This window comes from Pongo abelii, chromosome 1, assembly GCF_028885655.2.
Source record: "Pongo abelii isolate AG06213 chromosome 1, NHGRI_mPonAbe1-v2.0_pri, whole genome shotgun sequence".
In the NCBI taxonomy this organism is placed as follows: Eukaryota; Metazoa; Chordata; class Mammalia; order Primates; family Hominidae; genus Pongo; species Pongo abelii.
The window spans coordinates 192,804,881-192,825,602 of record NC_071985.2 but is presented as its reverse complement, the minus strand read 5'-3'; the positions used below and the strand labels follow the sequence as shown (position 1 = coordinate 192,825,602).

Below are 20,722 nucleotides of genomic sequence, written 5' to 3'. Positions count from 1 at the left end.
GCATAGTTTTGATCATGTCACTATCTTTGTAAAACCTTCTACCATTGGGAATGTAAAATGGTATGATGCTATGGAAAACAGTATGGTGGCTCCTCAAAAAAAAAAAAATAAATAAACATAGAATTGCCATATAATCCAGCAATTTCACTTCTGGGTATATACCCCCAATAATCAAAAGCAGGGACTCCAACAGATATTTGTATACTAATGTCCACAGAAGCATCATTCATAGTGGCCAAAAGGTGAAAGTAGAATGGTAGTTACCAGACGCTGGGGAAAAGAGGATAGGGCATAAGCGTTTAATGTATACAGAGTTTCAGTATGGGGTAATGACAAATTCTGCTGATGGATGCACAACAACGTGAACAGGCTTAATGTCACTGAAATGTATACTTAAAGATGGTTAAATTTAGGCCGGGGCGGTGTCACGTCTGTAATCCCAGCACTTTGGGAGGCCAAGGCAGGTGGATCACCTGAGGTCAGGAGTTCCAGACCAGCCTGACCAACATGATGAAACCCCGTCTCTACTAAAAATACAAAAATTAGCCGGGCGTGGTGGCACGCGCCTGTAATCCCAGCTACTCGGTAGGCTGAGAAAGAAGAATCACTTGAACCCAAGAGGCGGAGGTTGTAGCGAACCGAGATTGCACCATTGCACTCCAGCCTTGGCAACAAGAGCAAAACTCCGTCTCCTAAAAAAATTAAAAAATAAGATGGTTAAACCTGTTTAAAAGCAAAACAAAAAACTTCTACCACTCACTTCCCGCAGCAGAAAATAAAGCCCAAGAGCCTTAATTTAACCATAGTAATGTATCTTTCCATGATTCTTCTTCCATTCCGTCTTACTCTGTTTCCTCAACTGATCCCTCGCTTCTTCTATTTGCTTTAGTGGCTGCCTACATGTCTTCCCTAATTCTACTCATTTTTCAAGACCCAGTTCAAATGTCACATCCTTGCAAATCTTTCCTGAACTCCTCCCACTATTTCATACTAAGTGGAAGTAAGCTTTCCCTTTTTGAACTCCAGCAGCACATGAACTATATCTTTTAGCGCCGCTTTTCTATTTTTTGCGACAGAGTCTCGCTCTGTCACCTAGGCTAGAGTGCAATGGCGCGATCTCGGCTCATTGCAACCTCTGCCTTCTGGGTTCAAGTGATTGTCCTGCCTCAGCCTCCTGAGTAGCTGGGATTACAGGCGCCTGCCACCACGCCCGGCTAAATTTTGTATTTTTAGTAGAGAAGGGGTTTTACCATGTTGATCAGGCTGGTCTCGAACTCCTGACCTCATGATCCGCCCGCCTCAGCCTCCCAAAGTGCTGGGATTACAGGTGTGAGCCACCACGTCTGACCAGCGCTGCTTTTCTTTTAGGCCAAAGGTACACAATGAGATAGAGAGGTGGCTTAAGAAGTCCAGCTAGCTGTCTAGACAGGTTCTGTTATACAGTGCTATAACCTTAAGGAATTTACTATGATACAAGAACTGATGTTTAACCTTGCAAACTCAGAAACCTAATTTTAATAGTAAGCAGAAAGTTGAACCATTTCCTGGGGGTGGGAGGTGTCTTGTATTTGCCAAGCTCACAGAAACTTTTATATAAAGAGGAATCTAACTGATTAGTTACAATGAAAAATACAATGATCAAAAGAACTAGAATCCTCTAGGAGGCAGATGACTTAATTCTGTCCCTATCGCCAAGACACTTGCTGGGTGAACACAGAGGAAAGCATGTTGATCTTAAGAAGCATTTCTTAGCTGAGGCAGTCTGAGATATTCCCATCCACTACAGAGATGACATGGACAAGGAAATCCTAATGCTCAGTGTGGCTTAACTGAGATGAGGCTTAGAGGGGCAATGGTAGTGCTAGCCTTTGTGACTGCCTTGTTCTGGGCTGCCATGGCTGAGCAAGCCCTTTTGTTCACAGAATCTCTCTCCAAACAGGGTACAGAATGACTGACAAGATTGATTAGGTTCCATTTATTAAATTACAATCCTATATGCCTTCTTCAGATTCCTCCCATATGCCCTTGATCAGAGTTTGTTTTTTTTTGGTCATGTTTGTAAAAAAGGTCTTGGCTTACCCCCATGGATAGCTAATTTCATGGTTGTATTAGTCTGCTTAGCTAGCATGTTATGCTGCAGTAACAACGAAAACAATCTCAGTGGCTTACAACAAAGGCTTATTTATTGTGCACACAACATTACAGGTTATGTGTGTCAGCTGTGGCTCTGCACATCTTCATTCTGGGACCAAAGCTGAAGAGGGAGCTCTATTTAGGACATGCTGCTCTTGTGTCAGGAAAGATAATATGGCAAAATCGTAAGATAGCTCATAAATTTCTGCTCAGAAGTGGTTTATGCCATTTCTTTCTTCTTTTGAGACAGAGTCTAACTCTGTCGCCCAGGCTGGAGTGCAGTGGCGTGATCTTCGCTCACTGCAACCTCCGACTCCCGGGTTCAAGCAATTCTCCTGCCTCAGCCTCCCAAGTAGCTGGGATTGTAGGCGCCTGCCACCACACCTGGCTAATTTTTGTTATTTTTAGTAGAGACGGGGCTTCACCATCTTGGCCAGGCTGGTCTTGAACTCCTGACCTCATGATCCACCCACCTCGGCCTCCCAAAGTGCTGGGGTTACAGGTGTGAGCCACTGCGCCCGGCTGGTTCATGCCATTTCTACTCATATTTCATTGGTCAAAACAAGGCCAAGCTTGACGACATTAGGGTGAGAAGTCTTTCACCCTAATCTCCTAGGGACAGGCCAGATAGCAAGGCTTTAGAAAGGGAAGGGCAGAGGCTATTGATAATAAAGACTCTAGCAAGGACTAATATTAGGCTTATATCAGTTGACTGTTATCAGTTATAACATTAACTATTAAAATACTGAAATACTCTAGTACTATCTGGTAAATAGCTGCTGTCCCAAACCTCCTGACCACTCCCTTCTCCTGGGATCCCCTGGGACCTACTATTCACAAACCAGCAACTGAAGGGTTAACACCTAGCACAGAGGGATACCTCCAGGACCCTAGCTGCATTTCTAATTCTGCTTCATCTACGCACTACTTGTTGTTAAATATACTTAATATCACTTAGCTAATTTCCTCTATGTAGATTTTTATTTATTTCTGAGGGCAACCCAACTTCCAGGCTCTTGGAAGGAAATGGACTGCATTTCCTTAAGTGTGGTCACTTAAGGACCACACTTCCCTAAGTGTGGTCAATACTTAATTATAACAATAATCACTAATAATAACTTGTGCTGCTTCATTGTAACTAAATGTATATTTTTACATTTCTTTGGCAAGCATAGTATATGCAATAAGTACTCAATAAACATCTGTAGAGAGACTTACCTAGCTTTTTTCCATTAGCTACATCTGTCTCTACAATCTGAACATACTGTTTTCTTATTTTGAGTCTCCCTGTTTTTAATTTTATGCCATTTCTCATGTCTGAAAATGTCATTATAAGTAACTTTTTTTTTTTTTTCCGAGACAGGGCCTCGCACTGTCGCCCATGCTAGAGTGCAGCGAGACACTCATAGCTCTTATCAGTAACTTCTTTATAACACTTTTGCAATTTACGAAGTACTCTCACATTATTTCATTCACTCTCCCCAACATCACCAAGAGTTAGGAATTAGATCTTTTTACAGATGAAGGAATTGAGACTCCCTGAAGTCAAGTGTCTTATAGTTAGGTTTTGTTCATTCATTCATCAGAGTGCCTGATGTGAGATTTATTGAAATTGGATTTGAAAACAACTTTCCTGAATTCAAGTCGAGGGTTTACTCCACTATTCTCAATTACTTTATCACCAGGGTTATAAACCCAAAGGAAGTGAGTAACAACAGTGTGATTTTATTGAGAACCCATGCAACACTAGTCTCAGAAAGGCTCCAATGTCATTTGTAAAATTCAAGGTTACCATCAGCAGAGGCAGTCATTCCTCTCTGCGCTTGTTACCTAATGCACTAACTCTCACTGTAGGTAATTCCATTCAAGACACATTTGATGACTACACCTACAGGTTTTGAAGTTACTCGGATGGGGTTTTGACACTTACTAGCTGTGGGGCCTTAGATCAAGTTACTTAACCTTTTTGAGCTTCAGTTTTATCATTTGTAAAATGGATACAATCCTGATGCCTTTGGACCAAGTGGTCATGGAAATGAAAGAGATAAGCATGAAAAAGTCCATGCTCATAGTAGCTGCGGTTTCCAACTGCGTGATAAAGTTTTAAAATCTGCATTCAAATAAGAACAACTATGTCGACGTAAGGTTACAAGCTAACTATTCTTGGTAAGTACTGTTCTTTATTCTGGAGGATATCACTTTACAGTTTGGTGTTAAATGCTCTTTTATGAATTTAAGGTGCCAGTAGCTGTCTACCTGAACGGCATGCTTAATCTGGAACGCCATGTCGACCTTCATCCCCCAGTTTTCTCCCTAAATTAAAAACACAAATACACGCACACGCCCCTACTTAGTTCCTAAAACTCAAGGGCACGCGCAGACACCTACTTATTTCCTAAAATTCAAGCTCGCACCAAGGAGATCCACAAGGATAGTAAGGGTGGTGGAGATCACTGGGCAGCGCCTCCGGATTCCCCGAAAGGGGGCGGGGCCAGAACTCAGATCTCGAGCTCCCGAAAGGGGGCGGGGCTAAAACACTCAGATCTCATTCCCCCTCACTCTGTCGTCGCCCCTTCAAATTCTCGCGAGACCTCGAGGAGCACAGCTTCTGCGCACCGCACGATACTGGGAGTCCAGGCGCCAGGGGAGGGGGAAGGGAAAAGGGGAGACGGTGCAAACGGCGTGGCCGCCATCTTGCTTTTGCCCCCGCTTCGCCAGCGCTCCGTTCTCCGTGACGCACACTTCCCCCTCCCCTCCGCCGCGCCAGGGCCTCTGCACTGCCCGACTCCGTAGGAGCGCGGGGGCGGCTCCTGCTCTTCCTGGATTCCTGAGCAGAGGCGTGTGAGTGTGCGGGAGTTTCTGTGCGAGGGTGATAGGGGAGCGGCGGCGGGGGGAGGGGCAGCGCTTCCCGCCTTCGCCAGAGACCTCACTTCCTCGCGCGGCCGCTGCTGTAGCTCGGTCCGTCCTGCCCGCCGCCATGTTGTGCTCTTGCCTGGCCCGCCGCTGTCGCCGCCGCCGCCGCGCTCGTGGGGTCCGTGTGCCTCGTCGGCCCGGCCCGCGGGCTTTCTCCCATTGGCGGAAGGCGACGGCGGGGGGGCTCGCTCGTGATTGGTCGGTGGCGGGGAGGCCGCGGACCTGGCACCTTATTGGTCGCGCCAGCTCCGGCCTAGGGGGTGATAAAGGAATCTGAGGCTGCGGGGATGCGCGCGTCTTGGGCTAGGGCGGCTGGGGCAGTGACCCCCTGCGGCGCAGGCGTGGGGTTGCGGCGAGAGGGCGAGCCTAGAGGCTTTAAGGGGGAAGAGAGGGTGATGGCCTGGCAGGTACTTTGGGGGTAGCTTAGGCCATGGCCTGGGAATGGGAGACACTCGCTTTCAGAGGTGCTTTTCCTGGTACATGCATGGCCCGAGATGGGGGTGTGCAGGCCCTCAGGGTTCCAGGCCTGGAAACACCGAAACCCAAGTGACAGGCTGAGAGGATCTGCGAGATCCAGGGATGCTAATGTGACCCAGTTTGGAAGTGGCCCTGAAGTCCACGGTGTGAGTGTATGGTGTAGGAAGAAAGGCATCAGGGCTAGGGGCATAGCTGAACGGTAGAATCAGATCAGGGATTTTGCTGGAGAGTGCAAGCATTCAAATACTTGAGGTTTTGGTGGAGCCCTGGAGTCCAGAGTCAACGGACCTGGGATGTGATGTGAGGAGCAAGTAAACCGAGAGAGGGATCCTATTGATAAGTGTGCTCTGTCCGAGCTTAGGAGGCACAGCATTAAGTAGTATCAGATTTAAAGTGAGAAAATCTGATATAGGAAGCATTTTAGGGAACATTTTTGGACTTGGGAAGTGTATTAATAGGCCAGTTATACATTATTGAGTCTCAGGACCATACAAGTAGTTTCGAGATGTTGTATATGAAATTTGCTGCTCTAGGAAGGATACAGGTCATGGCTGAGTTTCCAAAGCTACGTTAGCAAATATTAGGTAGTTGGTAGTTATTTGTTGAGTAAATATTGTTAGGTTCCCCTTTAAGGGAAAGGGAGCTAGCCAGAAATTTTGGGTCTTGGTTTATTTCCTTGTATATGTGCCTAAAAAGTACACCCACTCCCATGTGTACTTTGAATTTTTTGTTTGTTTTTTCAAATAAGCAGCTCCAAACCAAAAGCCAATGCATAGCTTCTTAAGGAACAGGACTTGTCAACACTTTCTGGTTCAAAAAGTTTTTATTCCAATCCAGAGTTGTTCCAGTCAACTTGTTGGGAATATGTTCCTTTTCCACTGAATCTGAATCGTAGTTACTTGTATTGCTTTACATTTGCTCGTCCCAGTGTGTGAGGGCCATGGAAACACATTTATGTTAAACCTCTGTGTTTTCCTAATTTGTTTTTCCTTGTTTTGGTTAGGTAGTCCTTTTTAGCTTTAGATGGTACTCTTCTGTTTTCATACCAATTTCAAGAAACTCCTATGGTTTTCAAATTTAGTCAGTTTTATGTGAATGCAACTACATTTTCTGGAGAAGGGAACTGATAAGTAGCAAAGGAAGAGAATTGCTATTTTGAGGCATATTTTAACACCAATAGGTAGACATTATTGTCCCCATATTGCAGTTGAGGAAACTGAGGATCAGAGAGGTTAAGTAGCTTGTCTGGTGTCACTCAGTAAGTGGTTGAGCTGGAATTCAAACCCTGGTTGCCTGATGCCAAAGCCTGTAATTTTGTCTGCTACATCAGCTATCAACATAAACCTGACTAATCAGACTTCCAGATAATTTTGTTTTCCAAGTGGATCATCTACTTTGATTTCTGGGTGTTTAAGAGTGTATTAAATGGAAGACTATAATTCGTAAGAATTTGTTGTGCTGCTTGAGGATTCAGACCACAGAATTGTAACCATAGAGAATATGGGTTCTTCAGCTAGGTATTCAAATCATATCCCTTGGCTTCTATTGTGAAAGGGAAGATTTACAAAGTAAATTGCTGCATTTTTCCTGAATCCAGGTAGATAATGGGGAAAAATATGTACAGAAACTTGAAGAATCTGCATTCCTTAAAACCAAGCTTCAGAATATTGCAGATAGTCTTTCTGTATATGGAAGTAATTTATGCCAAATGGCGAGGAACTACCAAGTGCCTAGTGTAAAGAGCTCACTGGAGAGGTTTTTCAAACATTACCAGTTCCTTAGGGTGTCCCCAAATACCAGGACCTATTCAAAGGCCTAGTGCTTTCTTCAGACTGTGGGATATTGATTCTAGGATATGCTTATCCTGAAGAATGTGTAAAATTAAGACTAGATAGGACAAAATATTTGCAGTTCCAATTTTGCATGGAAACCTTTAAATCAGGGTTTGAGAGGAGACCAGTGAGTTGGAAATCTTAATTGCTTTATGTCTTGATGTGCTTAGGTGAAGCCCTCCCTCATTTTTGTTTACAATAACATTTCACTGTGGAAGATAGAGGCAAAGCTACAAGTGAAAATAGGGTTTGCCATGTATTTTGTATGTTGGTCATTTCAGCCTCATTTGGCTCAGTCATCAAGTTAACCAAATATGAAGAATGCTGTAGATCTATAACTTAGTTTCTTTTTTAGTAAGACTAGACAAGGTGATAAAAATGAGTGTATATGTACACCTTTTTTATTCAGCAGGCATTTCTGGAGCAACCTGCCCTTCAACATTGGTGACCACCTTCATTCCATGTTAGCCCCTTATACCCATGGCCACCTTGTTAAGATCTGGAATTGACCACTCTAGCCATCTTGAACTCTGAGGAAATCTCAGTAGATCTGAGTTTATGTTGAAAACTTGTGAACCTCAGCTTTTTCTTCAGGCAGAAATCATATTAAGCTTTATACTTTATAGGCTGTGTCCATGGCATCTTATTTAATTCTTATGACAAATCTGTTATCTCATTTATACTTACACATTTTTTCTTTGGTCAGAACTACTAGAGACTGGGCGCGGTGGCTCACGCCTCTAATCCCAGCATTTTGGGAGGCCGAGGCAGGTGGTATTTGAGGTCAGGAGTTTGAGACCAGCCTCGCACACATGATGAAACAAAATTACAAAAATTAGCCTGGCATGGTGGTGGGCGCCTGTAATCCCAGCTACTCGGAAGACTGAGGCAGGAGAATTGCTGGAACCCAGGAGGCGGAGGTTGCAGTGAGCTGAGATTGTGTCACTGCACTCCAGTCTGGGCAACAGAGCGAGACTCAGTCTCCCAAAAAATAAATAAAAATCCCAAAACTGTACTAGAGAAGATTTTACAAGGCATTTTTATCCCCTTTTATTTTCAGAGAAATGAAGGCAAAGCAAAATGAGGATTCAGACCACAGAATTGTAAACATATATGGGCCAAACCCATTCTATGCTATGGAGCTATGCTGGGAGTCTTGTTTTGGGTTTTTGTTTTGTTTTGTTTTGTTTTTTGGGAGTTTTACTCTGTCACTCAGGCTGGAGTTGCAGTGGTGTGATCTTGGCTTACTGCAACCTCTGCCTCCTGGGTTCAAGCGATTCTCCTGCCTCAGCCTCCCGAGTAGCTGGGATTACAGGCGTGCCCCACAACACCCAGCTAATTTTTGTATTTTTAGTAGAGATGGGCTTCCACCATGTTAGCCAGGCTGGTCTTGAACTCCTGACCTCAGGTGATCCACCCACCTCGGCCTCCCAAAGTGCTGGGATTATAAACATGAGCCACCGTGCCCAGCCAGGCTATGCTGGGTGTCTTTTTGAGGTAATTTTGAAATTTACATCTTTTAGTTCAAACGTACTGAGCCACTAGGATCTATGAATCAGATGGAGGAATAATATAGTTACTACTTTTATTGAGTGCTTGCTTACATTGTACCAGCTGGGATATAAATGTATTATGTATATTTATCCTCATACACTATGAGGTAGATAATATGGCCAGCCTCATTTTTACGTGTGAGGAAACTGAAAAGTAATTTGCTTAAGTTCTCACAGCCAGTAAGTAGCAGAGCCCAGATTCAGACACAGATTTGTAATTCGGTTTTTTTTTTTTTTTTTTTTTGAGATAGAGTCTCGCACTGTTTCCCTGGGCTGGAGTGCAATGACGCGATCTAGGCTCACTGCAACCTCTGCCTCCCAGGTTCAAGCGATTCTCTTGCCTCAGCCTCCTGAGTAGCGGGGATTATAGACGCCTGCCACCATGCCTGGCTAATTTTTTGTATTTTTAGTAGAGACGGGGTTTCACTGTGTTGGCCAGGCTGGTCTCGAACTCCTGACCTCATGATCCGCCCTCTTCGGCCTCCCAAAGTGCTGGGATTACAGGTGTGAGCCCCCGTGTTCGGCCACAGATTTGTAATTCTTAGTTCTTATGTAAATGAAGCCCTGACTCTTAAAACACTGTGTTGACACCATAGAATGTTACGGGAAAAGAAAAAAGTCCTGGCTTCTTAGCTCAGGAAGTGAACTTCAGTTCTTTCAGGCGTGTCCTTTGTACTGAGGCTCCAAAAAAGTGAGATGACCTTGACAGGGTCACTTGGCTATGCAAGGGCAGAGCCAAATCTTGCCCAGATCACTGGATTTCCAGATAGGTGCTCATTCCACTGGATAGCATTGCCTCTCCTGTGGACGCATTGACTTGATGGCAGAGATGACTTTAAGTGACAGGTTTACTTCATTCACGGGAATGAGAATGGCAGAGGACATTACTAGGGTCACAAATGACCTTCTTAAGGTCAATCCTGGCCTCAGGCATACAACCAGGAAGAACATTCCTTTGCCAGTAAGTTGTTCTTTTCCATTCTGTTTCTTGTTCTCAGAGGAAACTGGTTGTGAGTTATCTGATGATGTCTTACAGTCTTTCTTTTTATTTTGTTTATTCAGTTTTTCATGCATGCACTGTCACAGTTTAGGAAGGCTACAAGGTCATTTTAGTGTTTTCCTGCAGAGACTCAAAGCACTCAATATAATTTAAGTAGATTAATTGCAGGAGGAAATGGATTTTTAAAACTTTGGCCAAAAAGTGCCTTTGGGAGGGGACAGTATTAGTTGCTGATTGGAGTCACACCAAGGGAAGAGTTCTGTCTCTGCAGTGCATTTACTCTGTGTGCTGGGGCAGGTTCTTAACTTGTTTCTTCCTCTGTAAAATAACGACAATAATACCTACCTTTAGGGTAATCATGAGAAATGAATATAATAGCATGTGGTAGATGCCTCTATCACTTAGTGGACCTTCATAAGTGAGAGAACACATTTTCATTTTAGAACAGCATGAAATCTGTCCTTTCAGCCAGTTACAGCTTCCTTGATGAGGAGGGGTGAGTCCTTTTGTAATTAATTGTCTGCTCTGTTATATACAGTAAGATTTCCAAATGGGGGAGCAACCACTTGACATGAAGGAAGTAACCTAATTTAGTTGTGCTGTTGTGGTTTAGGAGCTGATTTTCAGTGGACCAGTGTGAGGTCAGTCTTACTTTTGAATGCATAAAGTAGTAGGATCATTTGTTTCAGGGAAAGGTTGTTTCCTGATCTCTTTTGTTCATCCCCAAGTATTGAGTGGTAATGATTGCGATGCAATGAAAACTTTTTCATATTTGACAAATAAGAATGATTAAATTCGGAACAACCGGTGTTTTCATTCTGACCAGAAGGAGAGATTTGCATTATAGTCATTTAAAATTTTTCTAACTGTACAAATTATCAGTTGAAGTAGGACCGTTGGTTTGGTTTGTGTGATTTGTAGTCACTTGAGTAACGTTTTCTTTGAAGTAAGCAGTTAGACAGTATTGTGGAATGGTTCAGGAAAAATCTCTCTGCCTGCAGAAAATTTTGCTAGGTTGCAGGAATTGTTGCACCCTTCCCACACTTCTCCATGTGTTAGCAGTGATGTACCTGATAGCAGTGAGACAGCACCTGTACTCATTTTCAGTATTGGAGTTGTATTTTCCATTTTGTTATTTTCAGATCTCCAGATAGATTACTTCTACATCCAGTACTTAGTGAGAGCTTTCTATTGTATAAACTTGTAGTTTAGAGAGCGGAACTGAGTCTAATATTTGCATTTGAATGTTTCCAGTAGAATATGTTTAAAATAAAGGTTGAAATATCCATGTCTGGTCAGGCACAGTGGCTCACGCCTGTAATCCCAGCACTTTGGGAGGACGAGGCTGGCAGATCACCTGAAGTCAAGAGTTTGTGACCAGCCTGGCCAATATGGTGAAACTCCGTTTCTACTAAAAATACAAAAATTAGCCAGGCATGGTGGCGGGCACCTGTAGTCCCAGCTACTCGGGAGGCTGAGGCAGGAGAATCGCTTGAACCCGGAGGCGGAGGTTGCAGTGAGCTGAGATCATGCCACTGCACTCCAGCCTGGGCGACAGAACGGGATTCCCTCTTTGAAAAAAAAAAAAAAAATCCATGTTCAAGGTACTATATATAAGGTGTCCTATTTAAATGAATGCCATTCATTCATATATTTAGTTGCTGGAGTCTTGCTCTGTCGCCCAAGCTAGAATGCAGTGACATGACCTCGGCTCACTGCAACCTCTGCCTTTTGGGTTCAGACGATTCTCCTGCCTCAGCCTCCTGAGTAGCTTGGGACTACAGGTGCGTGCCACCACACCTGGCTAATTTTTGTATTTTTTGTAGAGACAGGGTCTCACCATGTTGGCCAGGCTGGTCACGAACTCCTGACCTCAGGTGATCTGCCTGCCTCAGCCTCCACTGCGCCCAGCCTGAATACCCTTCATTTAAAGCCAATAGTATATCCTTTGCCTCCCGGGTTCAAGTGTTAAAGTCAATTGTATATTCTTAATAAGATTCAATAATTGTCCTATTCTTAAATACATTCATGAGTATGAACCTTAAATAGTGATCTTGAGCAGTGTTTCAAAGTGTTTTAATAAGAGGAATGAGATGGGCTGGGTGCCGTGGCTCATACCTGTAATCCCAGCACTTTGGGAGGCCGAGGCGGGCAGATCATGAGGTCAGGAGTTCAAGACCAGCCTGGCCAACATGGTGAATCCCATCTCTACTAAAGATACAAAAAATTAGCTGGGCATGGTGGTGGGCATCTGTAACCCCAGCTACTCGGGAGGCTGAGGCAGGAGAATCGCTTGAACCTGGGAGGCAGAGGTTGCAGTGAACCGAGATCACGCCTCTATTGCACTCCAGCCTCGGCGACAGGGTGAGACTGTCTCCAAAAAAAAAAAAAAAAAAAAAGGAATGAAATGACTCATAGGAAATGATGTTAGAGTATAGGATATTTTGTATCATGTCATTGGCTTAAATCTGAAGTACTGAAGGTTTTCACAATCCCTAATTACTGTTACCCTTGGCCTCCAGAGCTGTAAACTGTCCAGTAATCTCTATGAAGTGAGATTCTTTGCCCAGTGTTAAGAAGATATATCCCTTTGACACTGGCATGATCTGTTCATTTTAAAAGAGAAGAGAGAAGGGGCTAATAAAGTACACATTATCTGCGCAGTTGACATCCTTGTCATTTTAAACTGTTTTAAAAATTATTACTGTACCCTGAAGGTAAGTAGCATAGAATTTGCTCATTATGAAATGACAAAGTTGGGGCCTTTTAAGAAGCCAAGAATGCTTGGTTGGCAATCACTTAGGAGGCAAAAGATTGCTATTTATGGTGGTATTTAATGTCATTTTCAGTAGTACTAAGTTAGAAAGGAAAACGCCATAATGTGTGTAAAACTCTTAACCATTTTGGAAGGTTGTCAGAATACAGTTGCCTATAGTCTTTTCACTCCACTAAAATTTGTAAGTTGGTTTAGAGCAGCATTTCTCAAGCTCTTCCACTGAACATTAGTTCTGTGTAGTGCTAATCAGTGTCCTTTGGGGATAAAAAGAGGATCCTTGACAAACAATGGCCAAAGTGAAATGCCTTTCTTTACTGCAGAATTATTATTCAGAGCCTTGGTGCTTATTTGCGTATGACCCTTCAAGAGGGAAGATACATTATGCAGTGTTACTCAGACTTACTTGGTCATGGACCGCTGTTTGTGAGAACACCTAATAAACGTTTCATGCTATGACTGGTGTGTAGTGGAGCCCAGTTGAGCAGTTCTGGTGTAGTCTATGAATAAAAAAATGAATCATTTTGCATAAGATAGCTTGGTAATCGTGGGAAAGGACTTTTCTGAGAACAAGATACATCTTCAAGGTAACATAGACTCTTAAGGATGAATGTGATTTCAAAGTTCATCTAATCCAATGCCCAATAACAGTAATAATAGTAGCAGGTATCATTTTTTGAGTACATGCTTTTTATCAGGCATAGTGTTGTTATTCTACATGCCTTATTAACCACTGGGTCTTAGTGATTTTTAAATCTTCTTTATTTTTTATTTTACTTTAATTAATTTTTTTGAGACGGCATCTCACTCTCTTGCCCACGCTGGAGTGAGGTGGTGTGATCATAGCTCAATGCAACCTCAAACTCCTGGGTTCAAGTCATCCTCCTGCCTCAGCTTCCTGAGTAGCTGGGACTACAGGGATGTAGCACCATGCCTGCCTAGCTGATTTTTTTATTGTTAGTAGTGATGAGGTCTTGCTATGTTGCCCAGGCTAGTCTCAAATTCTTCAGTTCAAGTGATCCTCCCACGTTGGCCTCCCAGAGTGTTGGGATTACAGGTGTGAGCTGCCGTGCCTGGCTTATTTTTTATTTTTATTTTTTGAGATGGAGTCTCACTATGAGGTTCAAGGCTGGTCTTGAACTCAAAAAAATTTGTTTTATTTTTTAATTTTTAATAAACTAATAAATGGACCTTAGGGAGATGACAAATTCTGAATTATTTGCTTTGTTGTCCAGGCTGGTCTTGAACTCAGTGTCTTCACTACTGCATTTTCCAGTCACCAGATGACTTTAGCATCCTGTTTTCCACGGTTAGTGGTCTAGAGTGCTGCCATCCTCCCACTGTGTCCCCTTCTCCAGCTTATTGTCCACACTGTACCCAATGGTAAGGAACTAAACCGTCTTAAACATGGGGCTGGCAAAATCAGAATTACACTTTAAACGTGGGACTGATTGTGCCAGTCCAATGTTTAAGACGCATTAGTTCCTTATCATTGTCCTTAGAATAAAGTTTTAGTATATTAGCTTTGTCCAACCCTGTATACCTTTCTTTTTTTTGAGAGTCTCTCCCTGTCACCCAGGCTGGAGTGCATTGGTGCAGTCTTGGCTCACTGCAACCTCTGCCTCCTGGGTTCAAGTGATTCTCCTGCCTCAGCCTCCCGAGTAGCTGGGATTACAGGTGCCCACCACCATGCCTGGCTAATTTTTGTATTTTAGTAGAGATGGGGTTTCACCATGTTGGCCAGGCTGGTCTCAAACTCCTGACTTCAGTTGGCCTCCCAAAGTGCTGGGATTACAGGCATGAGCCACTGCACCCGGCCTACCTTTCTAACTCTACTTCTAGCTTCTTGCTTCTGGGCTGCTGCTATACCAAACAGGAATGTAATACTTTCTGTCAGCTTCAGGCCTTTGCACATGCAGTTCACTTTGTCTATCTTGGTTTTTATTCTTAGGATTTTAAATCTCCTAAGAAGCTTTCTCTAACCAGCCTAAAACTTAGGTAAGCCCTGGGTTAGGTGCTATGCTTATGTCCTCCCATAGCATTTTGCATTTGCATGTGTTGTAACTCTTAATGTACAGCATCATGATTGCCTATTTTAACTTTTCTCTTTGTTACAGTAGACTTTAATCTCTTTAAGGACAGGAACTGTGTCTTGTTTAGAATCCCCAGAGCTTATTTAGTACAATGGCTATGCTTATAATTTAAGTATTTATTGAACAAATGAAATTATCCTAAGCCCTAAAACCTTGCAAGATGTTTTAGTGCAGGAAACTGGCCTCAGTGGAGTTGAATAACTAGCACAAGGTCACTCACCTAAAAAGTGTGAGGAGGGATTAAAATCTAAATCTGTTTAGCTGTAAAGATTGGGCTTTTTTTGCTGCTGCTGCACATGACTGCTCTCTCTCATGTTGCCTTTACACATCCCTGTCAAGTGTTCAAACAGCCCGTGCTTAACAACTCCATCCATAGCTTCTGAGGAAAGTTGTGTCATCTTTGGACAGCTCTGAGAGCTGAAGTGAGTCTTTGCAGAATAATTTCCCATCTATTGGTCTTAATTTATGCTTTGGAGAATATAACTTATTTTCAAAAAACAAATAATTTAGAATTTGTCATCTCCTTAAGGTCCATTTATTAGTTTATTTCATTCCTTCATTCACTGAGTAACCATTTACTGAGCACCAGTGCAATGTTCCTTTATTCTAATGACGTGGTCATTGCTCAGAATGTTTCTGGGCCTTTTTTGGGGATTATCTTCAGAACTTTTTTTTTGTTTTTGAGAGGGAGTCTCGTTCTGTCACCCAGGCTGGAGTGCAGTGGCATGATCTCGGCTCACTGTAACCTCCGCCTCCCAGGTTCAAGCGATTCTCCTGCCTCAGCCTCCCAAGTAGCTGGGACTACAGGTGTGTGCCACCAAATCCAGCTAATTTTTTGTATTTTTAGTAGTGATGGGGTTTCACCATGTTAGCCAGGATGATCTGGTTCCCCTGACCTCGTGATCTGCCCGCCTCGGCCTCCCAAAGTGCTGGGATTACAGGTGTGAACCACCGCACCCGGCCTATCTTCAGAACTTCTATCAGATTATTTTGAAGATGTGTGAACATATTTTTGTTTGTTTGTTAAACCTTGAAGGTGGATTGGATTTGAGAAATAGCTACTAGTTGTTCAAGACCAAGTTGGGTGAAAGATAATGGGTCAGAAATTATAATCTGGCAAATTTTCTTTGATTTGCTTATAATGTTTTTTGAGATGGAGTCTCACTCTGTTTCCCAGGCTGGAGTGCAGTGACATGATCTCGGCTCACTGCATCCTCCGCCTCCCAGGTTCAAGCGATTCTCCTGCCCCAGCCTCCCAAGTAGCTGGGATTACAGGCGTGCACCACCACGCCCGGCTAATTTTTGTATTTTTAGTGGAGACGGGGTTTCCCCATGTTGGGCAGGCTGGTCTTGAACTCCTGACCTCAGGTGATCCACCCACCTCGGCCTCCCAAAGTGTTGGGATTACAGGTATGAGCCACCACGCCTGGCCTATGTTTTGTTTTTTTTTAAACTTGAACCGAAACTTAAAATAGAAAGATTTGACATTAAAACAGTCTGTCTTTTACTTCTTAAAGAATCTGGGCTGGGTGCAGTGGCTCACACATACAATCTCAGCATTTTGGGAAGTTGAGGTGGGAGGATCACTTGAGCCCAGGAGTTTGAAACCAGCCTGGGCAATATGGGGAGACCCTATCTCTACAAAAAAAAATTAAATATTAGCTGGGTGTGGTAGTGCACGCCTGTGCTCCTAGTTATTCAGAAGGCTGAGGCAGGAGGATCACTTGAGCCCAGGAGGTCAAGGCTGCAGTGAGCTGTGATCATGCCACTGTACTCCAGCCTGGGCAATTAACCCTGTCTCAAAAAAAAAAAAAAAAAAAAGAATATGAAGCTCTTATTGCAGTTAACCAGATTTCCTACATGGCCCTCTTCAGTTGGAGCTGTGTAGTGGTCACTCCTTTAGATGAGACACACACTTGCCAGTTTTCCTCAATCCCTGCTACTCCGTTATTTCACTGACACTGTGGCTAAAATCGGATTTGATTTATATCTTTATGCTTTGGGGATATATGTAGATAAAAATAAGACACTTGCTGCCTTCAAGAAGCCCTTCTTTGGTAATAGAGGCATGTTAAAAAATAGTTATAATATGTGTACCTGCTGTATAATCAAGTGTATATTTAGATATTAATTGGTCACCTACCACATTCCGGATAATATGTTGAGTGCTTTCACTTATTTAAGCCTCAACACTCCTATTAGTTGGTGTTATTGCCTCCATTTTACACATGAGGAAGTGAGCTCAGAAATGGTTAAGTATCTTGGCCGATATGCAGCTAGTAAACAGGTGGCTATGATTCAAGAATCATTCTCCCAACCAAGAGCATAAATTCTCACTTTACCTTCTTTGAGAGTATTAAAGCTTCAACCGTGTAACCAGAGTTACTGGGTTTGTCTCATAGTGATTTAAGTGTTTTTTGTTTTTTTTTTTTGAGACAGCTCTGTTGCCCAGGCTGGAGTGCAGTGGCGTGATCTCTGCTCACTGCAACCTCCACCTCCCAGGTTCAAGCAATTCCCCTGCTTCAGCCTCTCGGGTAGCTGGGACTACAGGCGCGTGCCACCACGCCATGCTAATTTTTTGTATTTTTAGTAGAGACGGGGTTTCACCGTGTTAGCCAGGATGGTCTCGATCTCCTGAACTCGTGATCCGCCCCCCTCAGCCTCCCAAAGTGCTGGGATTACAGGCGTGAGCCACAGCGTCCGGCCTGATTTGAGTGTTTTTTAGGGTAAGAAGATGCAGTTGTCTGGTGTAGAGGGCTGCTGAGATCCAGGACCAGGGAAGAATGTTAGCTGGAATCCTAGAGATTCTGTTAGGTTCTCAGTCTACAGTAATGACAGGTAGAAGAGAAAGCTATAGTAAGTGAATGGATGCAGCTGCCAAATGGAAATTCAAGAATAATTTGGGTTCTCTTCCCACTGTGGCTTGAATTCTAAGGTAAGTGTTGATGAGAAGTAGGACTTGAGGTCTTTTCTTTGCAAACTGCCAAGAATTAATAAAAACTATGCCGAAGACCTTCATAGAGTGTTAAAGGTCATGATTGGTTTAATCTGGTACATCCAAAGCAGAGTTGGAGGGCCAGCTTTTAGAACAGTGATCAGACATTTGCTGGGAGTAGTGGTGAAAAGCCTGGGTTTCCAGCATAAAAACTGGAGAATTTTATGGCTCCTGGTAGTCTTCCCGTACTGTCCTTTATGGCTAAGGAGTTGCTTTCTACAGGCCTGCAGAGTATGCTAGAGATAGAAGAGAGGTATTTCTTCAAAGTGGCTTCAGGGCCTTAAGCAGGTTTTCTCCCTTTCTGAACCTTAACCGTCTATAAATCAAGGAAGTTGAATATTGGATGACATTTAATACTTTCCATTTTTTCAGTGCTTATTCAGGCATAGTACAATATGCTCTACATATATTACCTTGTTTAATCCTTACAGTGGCTCTCTGGTATACATGGTGATATCTATACAGATAAGGAAACTGAGGCTCAGGGTTAGTTCAGTGTCATATAATTAATAAGTAGAGTCAGAACTTGAAACTAACACTGCCTGACTTCCAAGTGCTTAGTTGTTTTGCCATACTGGCACTAATTAGTAATCAGCGAGGTTGTGAACATGTTCTCCCTATTCTTCTGCTCCCCACCCCCACCCTTCAGATGAGCTGCTTTTTCTTGTCAGCTGACTGGCCCTCAGGTGTTCTGGGGCTAAGAGAAGCTCCAGTACAGATAAGGCCTATTGGCCTGCTGCCTTCTCTTCCCAGGATGGGAGTAGGTATTCAGAATCTGTAATCTAAACTTTTCAGAAAAGAATTACAGTACGTATAACACATCTTGTTAACATAACCAAACTCTTTATTTGGATGCCATTGTGAAGTTGTCTCACAACCCCTTCAAATTTTAACAGTGTACTCTTGTTAATGATTTACCTAGTTGTTTCATGCCCTTATAAATGTGGTTTGTTACTGGTTAAATGGTCCTAATAATTTAGTAGTAAAATTTGTAAGAACTTATAGGGTGCTGTTTGGTCATACCATTGGCTAGGTCTCTAACTGGCAGATCAAATTTAACATTAGTCAGATTTTTAAATTTTAATATTTATTTATTTATCTACTTATTTGAAATAGAGTCTCACTCTGTCGCCCAGGCTGGAGTGCAGTGGAATGATCACGGCTCATTGCAGCCTTGACCTCCTGGGTCAAGTGATCCTCTGGTCTCAGCTTCCAAAGTAAGTGGAACCACAGGCGTGTGCCACCACACCTAGCTAATTTTTGTATTTTTTGTAGAGATGGGGTCTCACTGTGTTACCCAGGCCGATCTCAAATGCCTGAGCTCAAGTGATCCTCCTTCCTTGGCCTCCCAAGGTGCTGGGATTACAGGCGTGAGCCAACACGCCTGGCCCAGATTTTTAATTTTTAAATTTGTTGAAGTTGGATAATGGTTTATGCTATCTACACATACATATGGCACCTAAGAATTTCCATGGATGTGCCCTGAGGTGCTCCATGTCTTGGTAAGCAGTGTGGTGCAGTGGAAAGAGTACCACTCTCGGTGGGACCCAAGTTTGAAGCTAGATGTATGGCTAGGGACCAGTTTTTTTTAACTTCTTTGAACCTCACTCTTTCTCACTGGTAGAAGGGTATTGTAGTGAGAATTAGAGGGGTAAAGTCTGTAATATACCTATCACAGAACCTGGCACAAGTAGGTGTTCAGAAATCATTTCATTTCATCATGGGAAATGAGTGGAATGTATGTAGAGAAGTTAATACGGCAGAGTGATAGGGCAGACCACCTTGTTCCTATTTCGGGTCCCTGCTGAATCTCTGCACATGTCAAGGATGAGTTCTCATGTATGGTCAAATGAGGAGTTTCTAGAAAAGATCTCATCCACCTAGCAAAACAACTGTATTTTTCAGTCCTAGGATATTTAGCTTTGGTGGGAGGAAGCAGATCTAAGGAGATTGTTAAAGCCCTCAGGTAATGAATGGTGAGATGTTTGTATTTGAATGTGTTGCTAAAAAAAAAAATAGTAAAAAGAAAAGAAAAACATGCTAATTGATTTTCACCACATTAGGAGCTGCCTCTTAAAAAACCTAAGCAGTTGGTCCAAAATCCTTAAGAAAATCTTTGACTACCCCTGGTAGACTTCAGCACCCTGGAATGTTTTCAATAACCACAGTGAGACAAGTAAGAATACTTACAATATCTCTTCTGAGATCAACTCTGCTGTGCTTATTCTTAAAAATATGGGACCAGGCGTGGTGGCTCATGCCTGTAATCCCAGCACTTTGGGAGACCGAGGTGGGTAGATTTTCTGAGGTCAGGAGTTTGAAACCACCTTGGTCCACATGGTGAAACCCTGTCTCTACTAAAACTACAAAAATTAGTTGGGTGTGGTGGTGGGTGCCTGTAATCCCAGCTACTCGGGAAGCCGAGGCATGAGAATCGCTTGAACCCAGGAGGCAGAGGTTGCAGCGAGATGAGGTTGCACCGTTGTACTCTAGCCTAGGTGACAGAGGGAGACTCTGTCTCAAAAAAAAAAACAAAAAACCATATATATATATTTTATATAATATATATAATATATATAATATAATATATATTGTATAATATATTATGTAATATATATTATATATTATATAATATAATATGTGATATATTTTATATTTTATATTTTATATAATATATATTTTATATTTTTATATATATTTTATATCTATTATATATATTTTATATCGATATAAAATATATAGATATATTTTATATCTATTATATATATTTTATATCGATATAAAATATATAGATATATTTTATATTATACATATATATTTTATATAAAAAATATATATATATTAGAAGGCTGGGGTGCAGTGGCTCACTCCTGTAATCCCAGCACTTCGGGAGGCCGAGGTAGGTGTATCACTTGAGGTCAAGAGTTCAAGACCAGCCTGGCCAACATAGTCA

At 42.7% G+C, this 20,722-nt stretch overlaps 1 protein-coding gene across 2 annotated transcripts in view; it reads left to right on the top strand.

Moving 5' to 3' along the window:
* Positions 1 to 4,789: 4,789 nt before the first annotated feature.
* NFYC (nuclear transcription factor Y subunit gamma) overlaps positions 4,790 to 20,722 on the top strand; it is a 79,848-nt gene continuing 63,915 nt past the window's right edge. The window contains exon 1 of one of the 2 annotated variants that reach the window (XM_009251692.4): positions 4,790 to 4,974. The gene's annotated coding sequence lies outside the window, so the exon portion shown is untranslated. 2 annotated transcript variants of the gene reach the window in all.